The 13205-nt window shown below is 48.6% G+C and overlaps 5 non-coding genes across 5 annotated transcripts; all 5 read right to left on the reverse strand.

Annotated features, from left to right (window-relative positions):
• Positions 1-2647: 2647 nt before the first annotated feature.
• Positions 2648-2720, reverse strand: TRNAV-CAC (transfer RNA valine (anticodon CAC)). Its single transcript has one exon. It is a non-coding gene; the product is annotated as a tRNA-Val (tRNA).
• Positions 2721-3108: 388 nt separating this feature from the next.
• TRNAP-AGG (transfer RNA proline (anticodon AGG)) lies at positions 3109-3180 on the reverse strand. The gene has a single exon. It is a non-coding gene; the product is annotated as a tRNA-Pro (tRNA).
• Positions 3181-6220: 3040 nt separating this feature from the next.
• On the reverse strand, positions 6221-6293 carry TRNAV-CAC (transfer RNA valine (anticodon CAC)). The gene has a single exon. It is a non-coding gene; the product is annotated as a tRNA-Val (tRNA).
• Positions 6294-6681: 388 nt separating this feature from the next.
• Positions 6682-6753, reverse strand: TRNAP-AGG (transfer RNA proline (anticodon AGG)). Its single transcript has one exon. It is a non-coding gene; the product is annotated as a tRNA-Pro (tRNA).
• A 3501-nt stretch (positions 6754-10254) lies between these two features.
• TRNAP-AGG (transfer RNA proline (anticodon AGG)) lies at positions 10255-10326 on the reverse strand. Its single transcript has one exon. It is a non-coding gene; the product is annotated as a tRNA-Pro (tRNA).
• Between the last annotated feature and the right edge of the window lie 2879 nt (positions 10327-13205).

The following is a 13205-nucleotide window of genomic DNA, read 5'->3' on the forward strand; positions in this document are numbered from 1 at the left end:
GGGACACCTTCCTGCCCAAAAAAAAAATCTTCAATGGTGATTTGCTCTTACTTCTATGTGTGCTGCAGAATGCATCACACATAGAAAGAGCAAAAACAAGGAGAAATGAAAACATTTCTCCTCAGTGCGCCACTCTAACGACACCCCTCTGATGGCGTTGGATTTTGGTGCTGACGCAGATTTACGCCAACTCCTAAATCTGGAGCAGCATCAAAATGCTATGGTGTTGCTGTGGCACACTCCCAACAACACCCATTGCACGCCCCTTCCAGGGAACGCGCTGCGTGCTAAGGGGCCGTATTTACAAGGTGGTGTTAAGCCACAAAAAGTGGCTGAACGCCATCTTGTAAATACCGCGCAGTGCATAGTGCCACCGGGGCGTCACTAAAAGTGATGCTCCGGTGGCGATAGGGCCTTGTAAGTCTGGCACTTTATTTACTCAAGGTGTGTGTTCTTGGTGAGGGCAGGAAAGCTATTTTCGCTCTCGTACCTTCCTTCCTTGTCTGACTTGAATGCTGTAGGCTCAGGCTTCATTGCAAAGGTCAAACAGTGAGCAACTGACTGCCGTAAGCTGGCGCAACTCCTCTTGGTGAGCTGTGACAGATGCCCCAGGAGCGTAGTACCTCACGATGGTGAGGGATAGACACAGTCTCTTTTATCTCAGCTTGCCTGTCAGGTGAGGCAGGAAATGCAAATACTGTGAAAAAGCCCAGCGACTCGAACCAGGGACCTTTCGCATGTGAGGTGCGCATGATAACCACTACACTACACAAACAGACACACTTGCCGGCTTGCTTCATGTGGCTATGCATTGTACTGGAACCACCACACTATGGAAACAGACACACCTGCTTGCTTTATGTGGCTATGCATTGGACTGGGATGCAAGGATGAGGGCCAATGTTCATGACGCTCAAAGCTGAGCCTTCCGGAACACGATCTCTTCCCTTGGAAGAAAGGAACTGGGATCACTTTCATTCCAAGAGGAGATTTCAGAACTGGACCCGAAATTACCATGGAGAAGCACTGTGCATTTAATGTTCCTACGAGCACTGCTGCTCCAGCACAGAAAAGCAGTTGCAAAGAAATCTCGCATACCTTCATGATTCCTGAACCGTCTCGACGCCAGTATAAAGCATGTATTGCATTGCAACATGACATCTTACAAGAGTGAAAAGCAGAAATACTCCCGTTTAAAACACAGACTGAACCTATAAAGGTAGGGGTTTGTCTGGGATTTGAACCGAGGTCCTCTCACACCCGAAGCGAGAATCATACCCCTATACCAACTAGACTGCCGCTGCATAGTCATTTGAAACATCTTCTGAAGCGTCTTTCCGAAAAGCAGGGCCATTTGGAGGCTCTCTCTCTCTAAGCGTGCCATAGCAATTGATGTTTTCTGTCAAGGATTTTTTGTTTGTCTCTAGCAAGGCAAGAGGTAGTCAAAATGCCCTGTGCCAGTGAGCTGAACTAGGGCACTGATGTGAAAAGCAGACCCTTTCTGGTAGTTGTAACCCGCTGCAAGTCATGGACCCTTGCACCTTAGACTTCCCAACCAGAAGCACTGAAGGGCCTGCTAGCTCTTGAGCCAGAGGAGCATGCCTCTTGGATTCAAGCACACTTGCTCGATCAGCGCTCGATCAGGCTTGATCAGGCGAGATTTATATTAGTGGCTCATAGGCCTGAAACACTCACCTGGGAGACGCAGGGTGGCTGATTTCCCGGAATGGCCCTTGATGGGGAAATCACCTCCTTTCCCCCGCCTGATTTCAGAATTGTGTGCTAGTCGCAAGACAGTGTTCAGGGGTTCATGGGTACTGCCTACTCCCAGCTGCCTCTCTGTCTTCTTCATGTAAATTGCAAGTCACGAGGAGGCACCATTGCCAATATGCTCTGCCCACCTAACCAAGAAACCTAGTTTGAGCTTGTCTGCCTGTGTTGTTGCAGGGGCAGTGTCTTCTTTGCCCAAAAGGTGGCAGGAGAGCCTCACTTCAAACGATAGAATCAACTGCTTAAGTAGAAACCAGCATGGTAGTTACTGTCATAAAGTGCAGCTCTATCAGAAGGTGTGCCTGAGACGCCCCTTCCAGTAATACACAGAATTTTGATTGAGGGCCCAGCCGATGGGTTGGTGGATTTCTCCTCACATGCCACAGCAGCTTCCAAAGATAGTGGTGTGAGGAGCTGTCTCTGCAAGCAGAGCAAGATTTAAGGGAAGAAAATACACCTGTTAGAAGTGGGATTTGAACCCACGCCTCCATGAAGAGACCAGAAGGCTCAGCTTCACTGAAGATCAAGCTCTCTTGAGTCTGGCGCCTTAGACCACTCGGCCATCCTGACAGCCAAAACAGTGTGCAGGTCGGACTCTTCAGTCTGCACTTGTTGATTTTGCCGCTTGCAATGTTCCTATCAAAGTCACAGATTTAAAGGCCCCACAATATAACATGGCCAAGAAAAAAAAAAAAAAACAGAACAAGAAACAATCCACATGCACGACCACCGAGGGATGCAGATAACTTTTTAGCGTCCTGCAATAGTAAAGCACGTTTTACACAGGTCACAAGTTTTTAAAGGTCATTTCTGTCTAAGTGTGCATTGAGAGAGACTGAGGTTTTAGGGAGCAAACACAAAAGCTGCTGCTGCCAAGTGTTTCTGCCCAGTCTCGAACCGGGGACCTTTCGCGTGTGAGGCGAACGTGATAACCACTACACTACAGAAACAAGCTTGCTGGTTTGACTGAAGGAGCACAGTTCCCCTCATATGTCTGCACGATTTCCTCTATACTTTATCAGCAGTTGCTCGGAATGCGAGGGGTAAGTGTGAAAATTGCAGCGGTGTCAGCCAGCATGCATACACTCAGACGTCCTGAAAAATCCCACAGCTGCGGGCAGAGACAGACAAATATCTGATGCCTAAATGCCAGGATGGAGAGCCTGTGAAATCATCACACAGGGCGCACTGAGAGCAAGCAGGAAGGAAGCCAAGGCATTGTAATCCATTTTTCGCCTGAGGCAAAAAATATGTTTTGCGCAACAATGCTTCGAGTGGAATGAGAAATGTTGAGGGGTTTTGTAGTTTGAGCAGGATTTGATTGTTTTCCGCTAAAATTGGCTTGTCCGGGATTTGAACCCGGGACCTCTCGCACCCTAAGCGAGAATCATACCCCTAGACCAACGAGCCTGGGCACAGAAATGCAACGGCTCCGACCTTGCTCGGAGGGTTGGTGACAGAGAGTGGGAGACTACATCCCAAAGCAAGAAACTGCACATGGTGCTCTCTTCTGCAGTACGACTAGAGTCATTTGCATGGTCTTCACCGAACATGACATAAAAAGCCTCTATCCTTTAGACATTTTGGCCCAGATTTACAAGAAAATGACTAAGCGCGACGCTGTGCCAAATTTGCAAGCCCCACGCGCCGTCATTTTCAAAATGCAGGGAAGCGCCGTATTTAGTAGAATACAGCGCACCCCTGTGCTTCCCCCTGCGCCAGCTCTAAATTAGCTGCTGAGCGCCAACGCAGCCGTTCTTGCACCATGGTACAAGGATGACTGCGTTGAGGGGGAAATTGTTTTTGTGCAGGAAGGGACACCTTCCTGCCCAAAAAAAAAATCTTCAATGGTGATTTGCTCTTACTTCTATGTGTGCTGCAGAATGCATCACACATAGAAAGAGCAAAAACAAGGAGAAATGAAAACATTTCTCCTCAGTGCGCCACTCTAACGACACCCCTCTGATGGCGTTGGATTTTGGTGCTGACGCAGATTTACGCCAACTCCTAAATCTGGAGCAGCATCAAAATGCTATGGTGTTGCTGTGGCACACTCCCAACAACACCCATTGCACGCCCCTTCCAGGGAACGCGCTGCGTGCTAAGGGGCCGTATTTACAAGGTGGTGTTAAGCCACAAAAAGTGGCTGAACGCCATCTTGTAAATACCGCGCAGTGCATAGTGCCACCGGGGCGTCACTAAAAGTGATGCTCCGGTGGCGATAGGGCCTTGTAAGTCTGGCACTTTATTTGCTCAAGGTGTGTGTTCTTGGTGAGGGCAGGAAAGCTATTTTCGCTCTCGTACCTTCCTTCCTTGGCTGGCTTGAATGCTGTAGGCTCAGGCTTCATTGCAAAGGTCAAACAGTGAGCAACTGACTGCCGTAAGCTGGCGCAACTCCTCTTGGTGAGCTGTGACAGATGCCCCAGGAGCGTAGTACCTCACGATGGTGAGGGATAGACACAGTCTCTTTTATCTCAGCTTGCCTGTCAGGTGAGGCAGGAAATGCAAATACTGTGAAAAAGCCCAGCGACTCGAACCAGGGACCTTTCGCATGTGAGGTGCGCATGATAACCACTACACTACACAAACAGACACACTTGCCGGCTTGCTTCATGTGGCTATGCATTGTACTGGAACCACCACACTATGGAAACAGACACACCTGCTTGCTTTATGTGGCTATGCATTGGACTGGGATGCAAGGATGAGGGCCAATGTTCATGACGCTCAAAGCTGAGCCTTCCGGAACACGATCTCTTCCCTTGGAAGAAAGGAACTGGGATCACTTTCATTCCAAGAGGAGATTTCAGAACTGGACCCGAAATTACCATGGAGAAGCACTGTGCATTTAATGTTCCTACGAGCACTGCTGCTCCAGCACAGAAAAGCAGTTGCAAAGAAATCTCGCATACCTTCATGATGCTGAACCGTCTCGACGCCAGTATAAAGCATGTATTGCATTGCAACATGACATCTTACAAGAGTGAAAAGCAGAAATACTCCAGTTTAAAACACAGACTGAACCTATAAAGGTAGGGGTTTGTCTGGGATTTGAACCGAGGTCCTCTCACACCCGAAGCGAGAATCATACCCCTATACCAACTAGACTGCCGCTGCATAGTCATTTGAAACATCTTCTGAAGCGTCTTTCCGAAAAGCAGGGCCATTTGGAGGCTCTCTCTCTCTAAGCGTGCCATAGCAATTGATGTTTTCTGTCAAGGATTTTTTGTTTGTCTCTAGCAAGGCAAGAGGTAGTCAAAATGCCCTGTGCCAGTGAGCTGAACTAGGGCACTGATGTGAAAAGCAGACCCTTTCTGGTAGTTGTAACCCGCTGCAAGTCATGGACCCTTGCACCTTAGACTTCCCAACCAGAAGCACTGAAGGACCTGCTAGCTCTTGAGCCAGAGGAGCATGCCTTTTGGATTCAAGCACACTTGCTCGATCAGCGCTCGATCAGGCGAGATTTATATTAGTGGCTCATAGGCCTGAAACACTCACCTGGGAGACGCAGGGTGGCTGATTTCCCGGAATGGCCCTTGATGGGGAAATCACCTCCTTTCCCCCGCCTCATTTCAGAATTGTGTGCTAGTCGCAAGACAGTGTTCAGGGGTTCATGGGTACTGCCTACTCCCAGCTGCCTCTCTGTCTTCTTCATGTAAATTGCAAGTCACGAGGAGGCACCATTGCCAATATGCTCCGCCCACCTAACCAAGAAACCTAGTTTGAGCTTGTCTGCCTGTGTTGTTGCAGGGGCAGTGTCTTCTTTGCCCAAAAGGTGGCAGGAGAGCCTCACTTCAAACGATAGAATCAACTGCTTAAGTAGAAACCAGCATGGTAGTTACTGTCATAAAGTGCAGCTCTATCAGAAGGTGTGCCTGAGACGCCCCTTCCAGTAATACACACAATTTTGATTGAGGGCCCAGCCGATGGGTTGGTGGATTTCTCCTCACATGCCACAGCAGCTTCCAAAGATAGTGGTGTGAGGAGCTGGCTCTGCAAGCAGAGCAAGATTTAAGGGAAGAAAATACACCTGTTAGAAGTGGGATTTGAACCCACACCTCCATGAAGAGACCAGAAGGCTCAGCTTCACTGAAGATCAAGCTCTCTTGAGTCTGGCGCCTTAGACCACTCGGCCATCCTGACAGCCAAAACAGTGTGCAGGTCGGACTCTTCAGTCTGCACTTGTTGATTTTGCCGCTTGCAATGTTCCTATCAAAGTCACAGCTTTAAAGGCCCCACAATATAACATGGCCAAGAAAAAAAAAAAAAAACAGAACAAGAAACAATGCACATGCACGACCACCGAGGGATGCAGATAACTTTTTAGCGTCCTGCAATAGTAAAGCACGTTTTACACAGGTCACAAGTTTTTAAAGGTCATTTCTGTCTAAGTGTGCATTGAGAGAGACTGAGGTTTTAGGGAGCAAACACAAAAGCTCCTGCTGCCAAGTGTTTCTGCCCGGTCTCGAACCGGGGACCTTTCGCGTGTGAGGCGAACGTGATAACTACTACACTACAGAAACAAGCTTGCTGGTTTGACTGAAGGAGCACAGTTCCCCTCATATGTCTGCACGATTTCCTCTATACTTTATCAGCAGTTGCTCGGAATGCGAGGGGTAAGTGTGAAAATTGCAGCGGTGTCAGCCAGCATGCATACACTCAGACGTCCTGAAAAATCCCACAGCTGCGGGCAGAGACAGACAAATATCTGATGCCTAAATGCCAGGAAGGAGAGCCTGTGAAATCATCACACAGGGCGCACTGAGAGCAAGCAGGAAGGAAGCCAAGGCATTGTAATCCATTTTTCGCCTGAGGCAAAAAATATGTTTTGCGCAACAATGCTTCGAGTGGAATGAGAAATGTTGAGGGGTTTTGTATTTTGAGCAGGATTTGATTGTTTTCCGCTAAAATGGGCTCGTCCGGGATTTGAACCCGGGACCTCTCGCACCCTAAGCAAGAATCATACCCCTAGACCAACGAGCCTGGGCACAGAAATGCAACGGCTCCGACCCTGCTCGGAGGGTTGGTGACAGAGAGTGGGAGACTACATCCCAAAGCAAGAAACTGCACATGGTGCTCTCTTCTGCAGTACGACTAGAGTCATTTGCATGGTCTTCATCGAACATGACATAAAAAGCCTCTATCCTTTAGACATTTTGGCCCAGATTTACAAGAAAATGACTAAGCGCGACGCTGTGCCAAATTTGCAAGCCCCACGCGCCGTCATTTTCAAAATGCAGGGAAGCGCCGTATTTAGTAGAATACAGCGCACCCCTGTGCTTCCCCCTGCGCCAGCTCTAAATTAGCTGCTGAGCGCCAACGCAGCCGTTCTTGCACCATGGTACAAGGATGACTGCGTTGAGGGGGAAATTGTTTTTGTGCAGGAAGGGACACCTTCCTGCCCAAAAAAAAAATCTTCAATGGTGATTTGCTCTTACTTCTATGTGTGCTGCAGAATGCATCACACATAGAAAGAGCAAAAACAAGGAGAAATGAAAACATTTCTCCTCAGTGCGCCACTCTAACGACACCCCTGGGATGGCGTTGGATTTTGGTGCTGACGCAGATTTACGCCAACTCCTAAATCTGGAGCAGCATCAAAATGCTATGGTGTTGCTGTGGCACACTCCCAACAAAACACATTCCACGCCCCTTCCAGGGAACGCGCTGCGTGCTAAGGGGCCGTATTTACAAGGTGGTGTTAAGCCACAAAAAGTGGCTGAACGCCATCTTGTAAATACCGCGCAGTGCATAGTGCCACCGGGGCGTCACTAAAAGTGATGCTCCGGTGGCGATAGGGCCTTGTAAGTCTGGCGCTTTATTTGCTCAAGGTGTGTGTTCTTGGTGAGGGCAGGAAAGCTATTTTCGCTCTCGTACCTTCCTTCCTTGGCTGGCTTGAATGCTGTAGGCTCAGGCTTCATTGCAAAGGTCAAACAGTGAGCAACTGACTGCCGTAAGCTGGCGCAACTCCTCTTGGTGAGCTGTGACAGATGCCCCAGGAGCGTAGTACCTCACGATGGTGAGGGATAGACACAGTCTCTTTTATCTCAGCTTGCCTGTCAGGTGAGGCAGGAAATGCAAATACTGTGAAAAAGCCCAGCGACTCGAACCAGGGACCTTTCGCATGTGAGGTGCGCATGATAACCACTACACTACACAAACAGACACACTTGCCGGCTTGCTTCATGTGGCTATGCATTGTACTGGAACCACCACACTATGGAAACAGACACACCTGCTTGCTTTATGTGGCTATGCATTGGACTGGGATGCAAGGATGAGGGCCAATGTTCATGACGCTCAAAGCTGAGCCTTCCGGAACACGATCTCTTCCCTTGGAAGAAAGGAACTGGGATCACTTTCATTCCAAGAGGAGATTTCAGAACTGGACCCGAAATTACCATGGAGAAGCACTGTGCATTTAATGTTCCTACGAGCACTGCTGCTCCAGCACAGAAAAGCAGTTGCAAAGAAATCTCGCATACCTTCATCATGCTGAACCGTCTCGACGCCAGTATAAAGCATGTATTGCATTGCAACATGACATCTTACAAGAGTGAAAAGCAGAAATACTCCTGTTTAAAACACAGACTGAACCTATAAAGGTAGGGGTTTGTCTGGGATTTGAACCGAGGTCCTCTCACACCCGAAGCGAGAATCATACCCCTATACCAACTAGACTGCCGCTGCATAGTCATTTGAAACATCTTCTGAAGCGTCTTTCCGAAAAGCAGGGCCATTTGGAGGCTCTCTCTCTCTAAGCGTGCCATAGCAATTGATGTTTTCTGTCAAAGATTTTTTGTTTGTCTCTAGCAAGGCAAGAGGTAGTCAAAATGCCCTGTGCCAGTGAGCTGAACTAGGGCACTGATGTGAAAAGCAGACCCTTTCTGGTAGTTGTAACCCGCTGCAAGTCATGGACCCTTGCACCTTAGACTTCCCAACCAGAAGCACTGAAGGGCCTGCTAGCTCTTGAGCCAGAGGAGCATGCCTCTTGGATTCAAGCACACTTGCTCGATCATCGCTCGATCAGGCGAGATTTATATTAGTGGCTCATAGGCCTGAAACACTCACCTGGGAGACGCAGGGTGGCTGATTTCCCGGAATGGCCCTTGATGGGGAAATCACCTCCTTTCCCCCGCCTCATTTCAGAATTGTGTGCTAGTCGCAAGACAGTGTTCAGGGGTTCATGGGTACTGCCTACTCCCAGCTGCCTCTCTGTCTTCTTCATGTAAATTGCAAGTCACGAGGAGGCACCATTGCCAATATGCTCCGCCCACCTAACCAAGAAACCTAGTTTGAGCTTGTCTGCCTGTGTTGTTGCAGGGGCAGTGTCTTCTTTGCCCAAAAGGTGGCAGGAGAGCCTCACTTCAAACGATAGAATCAACTGCTTAAGTAGAAACCAGCATGGTAGTTACTGTCATAAAGTGCAGCTCTATCAGAAGGTGTGCCTGAGACGCCCCTTCCAGTAATACACAGAATTTTGATTGAGGGCCCAGCCGATGGGTTGGTGGATTTCTCCTCACATGCCACAGCAGCTTCCAAAGATAGTGGTGTGAGGAGCTGGCTCTGCAAGCAGAGCAAGATTTAAGGGAAGAAAATACACCTGTTAGAAGTGGGATTTGAACCCACGCCTCCATGAAGAGACCAGAAGGCTCAGCTTCACTGAAGATCAAGCTCTCTTGAGTCTGGCGCCTTAGACCACTCGGCCATCCTGACAGCCAAAACAGTGTGCAGGTCGGACTCTTCAGTCTGCACTTGTTGATTTTGCCGCTTGCAATGTTCCTATCAAAGTCACAGCTTTAAAGGCCCCACAATATAACATGGCCAAGAAAAAAAAAAAAAAACAGAACAAGAAACAATGCACATGCACGACCACCGAGGGATGCAGATAACTTTTTAGCGTCCTGCAATAGTAAAGCACGTTTTACACAGGTCACAAGTTTTTAAAGGTCATTTCTGTCTAAGTGTGCATTGAGAGAGACTGAGGTTTTAGGGAGCAAACATAAAAGCTGCTGCTGCCAAGTGTTTCTGCCCGGTCTCGAACCGGGGACCTTTCGCGTGTGAGGCAAACGTGATAACCACTACACTACAGAAAAAAGCTTGCTGGTTTGACTGAAGGAGCACAGTTCCCCTCATATGTTTGCACGATTTCCTCTATACTTTATCAGCAGTTGCTCGGAATGCGAGGGGTAAGTGTGAAAATTGCAGCGGTGTCAGCCAGCATGCATACACTCAGACGTCCTGAAAAATCCCACAGCTGCGGGCAGAGACAGACAAATATCTGATGCCTAAATGCCAGGAAGGAGAGCCTGTGAAATCATCACACAGGGCGCACTGAGAGCAAGCAGGAAGGAAGCCAAGGCATTGTAATCCATTTTTCGCCTGAGGCAAAAAATATGTTTTGCGCAACAATGCTTCGAGTGGAATGAGAAATGTTGAGGGGTTTTGTATTTTGAGCAGGATTTGATTGTTTTCCGCTAAAATGGGCTCGTCCGGGATTTGAACCCGGGACCTCTCGCACCCTAAGCAAGAATCATACCCCTAGACCAACGAGCCTGGGCACAGAAATGCAACAGCTCCGACGCTGCTCGGAGGGTTGTTGACAGAGAGTGGGAGACTACATCCCAAAGCAAGAAACTGCACATGGTGCTCTCTTCTGCAGTACGACTAGAGTCATTTGCATGGTCTTCATCGAACATGACATAAAAAGCCTCTATCCTTTAGACATTTTGGCCCAGATTTACAAGAAAATGACTAAGCGCGACGCTGTGCCAAATTTGCAAGCCCCACGCGCCGTCATTTTCAAAATGCAGGGAAGCGCCGTATTTAGTAGAATACAGCGCACCCCTGTGCTTCCCCCTGCGCCAGCTCTAAATTAGCTGCTGAGCGCCAACGCAGCCGTTCTTGCACCATGGTACAAGGATGACTGCGTTGAGGGGGAAATTGTTTTTGTGCAGGAAGGGACACCTTCCTGCCCAAAAAAAAATCTTCAATGGTGATTTGCTCTTACTTCTATGTGTGCTGCAGAATGCATCACACATAGAAAGAGCAAAAACAAGGAGAAATGAAAACATTTCTCCTCAGTGCGCCACTCTAACGACACCCCTGGGATGGCGTTGGATTTTGGTGCTGACGCAGATTTACGCCAACTCCTAAATCTGGAGCAGCATCAAAATGCTATGGTGTTGCTGTGGCACACTCCCAACAACACCCATTGCACGCCCCTTCCAGGGAACGCGCTGCGTGCTAAGGGGCCGTATTTACAAGGTGGTGTTAAGCCACAAAAAGTGGCTGAACGCCATCTTGTAAATACCGCGCAGTGCATAGTGCCACCGGGGCGTCACTAAAAGTGATGCTCCGGTGGCGATAGGGCCTTGTAAGTCTGGCACTTTATTTGCTCAAGGTGTGTGTTCTTGGTGAGGGCAGGAAAGCTATTTTCGCTCTCGTACCTTCCTTCCTTGGCTGGCTTGAATGCTGTAGGCTCAGGCTTCATTGCAAAGGTCAAACAGTGAGCAACTGACTGCCATAAGCTGGCGCAACTCCTCTTGGTGAGCTGTGACAGATGCCCCAGGAGCGTAGTACCTCACGATGGTGAGGGATAGACACAGTCTCTTTTATCTCAGCTTGCCTGTCAGGTGAGGCAGGAAATGCAAATACTGTGAAAAAGCCCAGCGACTCGAACCAGGGACCTTTCGCATGTGAGGTGCGCATGATAACCACTACACTACACAAACAGACACACTTGCCGGCTTGCTTCATGTGGCTATGCATTGTACTGGAACCACCACACTATGGAAACAGACACACCTGCTTGCTTTATGTGGCTATGCATTGGACTGGGATGCAAGGATGAGGGCCAATGTTCATGACGCTCAAAGCTGAGCCTTCCGGAACACGATCTCTTCCCTTGGAAGAAAGGAACTGGGATCACTTTCATTCCAAGAGGAGATTTCAGAACTGGACCCGAAATTACCATGGAGAAGCACTGTGCATTTAATGTTCCTACGAGCACTGCTGCTCCAGCACAGAAAAGCAGTTGCAAAGAAATCTCGCATACCTTCATGATGCTGAACCGTCTCGACGCCAGTATAAAGCATGTATTGCATTGCAACATGACATCTTACAAGAGTGAAAAGCAGAAATACTCCTGTTTAAAACACAGACTGAACCTATAAAGGTAGGGGTTTGTCTGGGATTTGAACCGAGGTCCTCTCACACCCGAAGCGAGAATCATACCCCTATACCAACTAGACTGCTGCTGCATAGTCATTTGAAACATCTTCTGAAGCGTCTTTCCGAAAAGCAGGGCCATTTGGAGGCTCTCTCTCTCTAAGCGTGCCATAGCAATTGATGTTTTCTGTCAAGGATTTTTTGTTTGTCTCTAGCAAGGCAAGAGGTAGTCAAAATGCCCTGTGCCAGTGAGCTGAACTAGGGCACTGATGTGAAAAGCAGACCCTTTCTGGTAGTTGTAACCCGCTGCAAGTCATGGACCCTTGCACCTTAGACTTCCCAACCAGAAGCACTGAAGGGCCTGCTAGCTCTTGAGCCAGAGGAGCATGCCTCTTGGATTCAAGCACACTTGCTCTATCAGCGCTCGATCAGGCGAGATTTATATTAGTGGCTCATAGGCCTGAAACACTCACCTGGGAGACGCAGGGTGGCTGATTTCCCGGAATGGCCCTTGATGGGGAAATCACCTCCTTTCCCCCGCCTCATTTCAGAATTGTGTGCTAGTCGCAAGACAGTGTTCAGGGGTTCATGGGTACTGCCTACTCCCAGCTGCCTCTCTGTCTTCTTCATGTAAATTGCAAGTCACGAGGAGGCACCATTGCCAATATGCTCCGCCCACCTAACCAAGAAACCTAGTTTGAGCTTGTCTGCCTGTGTTGTTGCAGGGGCAGTGTCTTCTTTGCCCAAAAGGTGGCAGGAGAGCCTCACTTCAAACGATAGAATCAACTGCTTAAGTAGAAACCAGCATGGTAGTTACTGTCATAAAGTGCAGCTCTATCAGAAGGTGTGCCTGAGACGCCCCTTCCAGTAATACACAGAATTTTGATTGAGGGCCCAGCCGATGGGTTGGTGGATTTCTCCTCACATGCCACAGCAGCTTCCAAAGATAGTGGTGTGAGGAGCTGGCTCTGCAAGCAGAGCAAGATTTAAGGGAAGAAAATACACCTGTTAGAAGTGGGATTTGAACCCACGCCTCCATGAAGAGACCAGAAGGCTCAGCTTCACTGAAGATCAAGCTCTCTTGAGTCTGGCGCCTTAGACCACTCGGCCATCCTGACAACCAAAACAGTGTGCAGGTCGGACTCTTCAGTCTGCACTTGTTGATTTTGCCGCTTGCAATGTTCCTATCAAAGTCACAGCTTTAAAGGCCCCACAATATAACATGGCCAAGAAAAAAAAAAAAAAACAGAACAAGAAACAATGCA

This window comes from Pleurodeles waltl, unplaced genomic scaffold, assembly GCF_031143425.1.
Source record: "Pleurodeles waltl isolate 20211129_DDA unplaced genomic scaffold, aPleWal1.hap1.20221129 scaffold_72, whole genome shotgun sequence".
NCBI lineage: Eukaryota > Metazoa > Chordata > Amphibia > Caudata > Salamandridae > Pleurodeles > Pleurodeles waltl.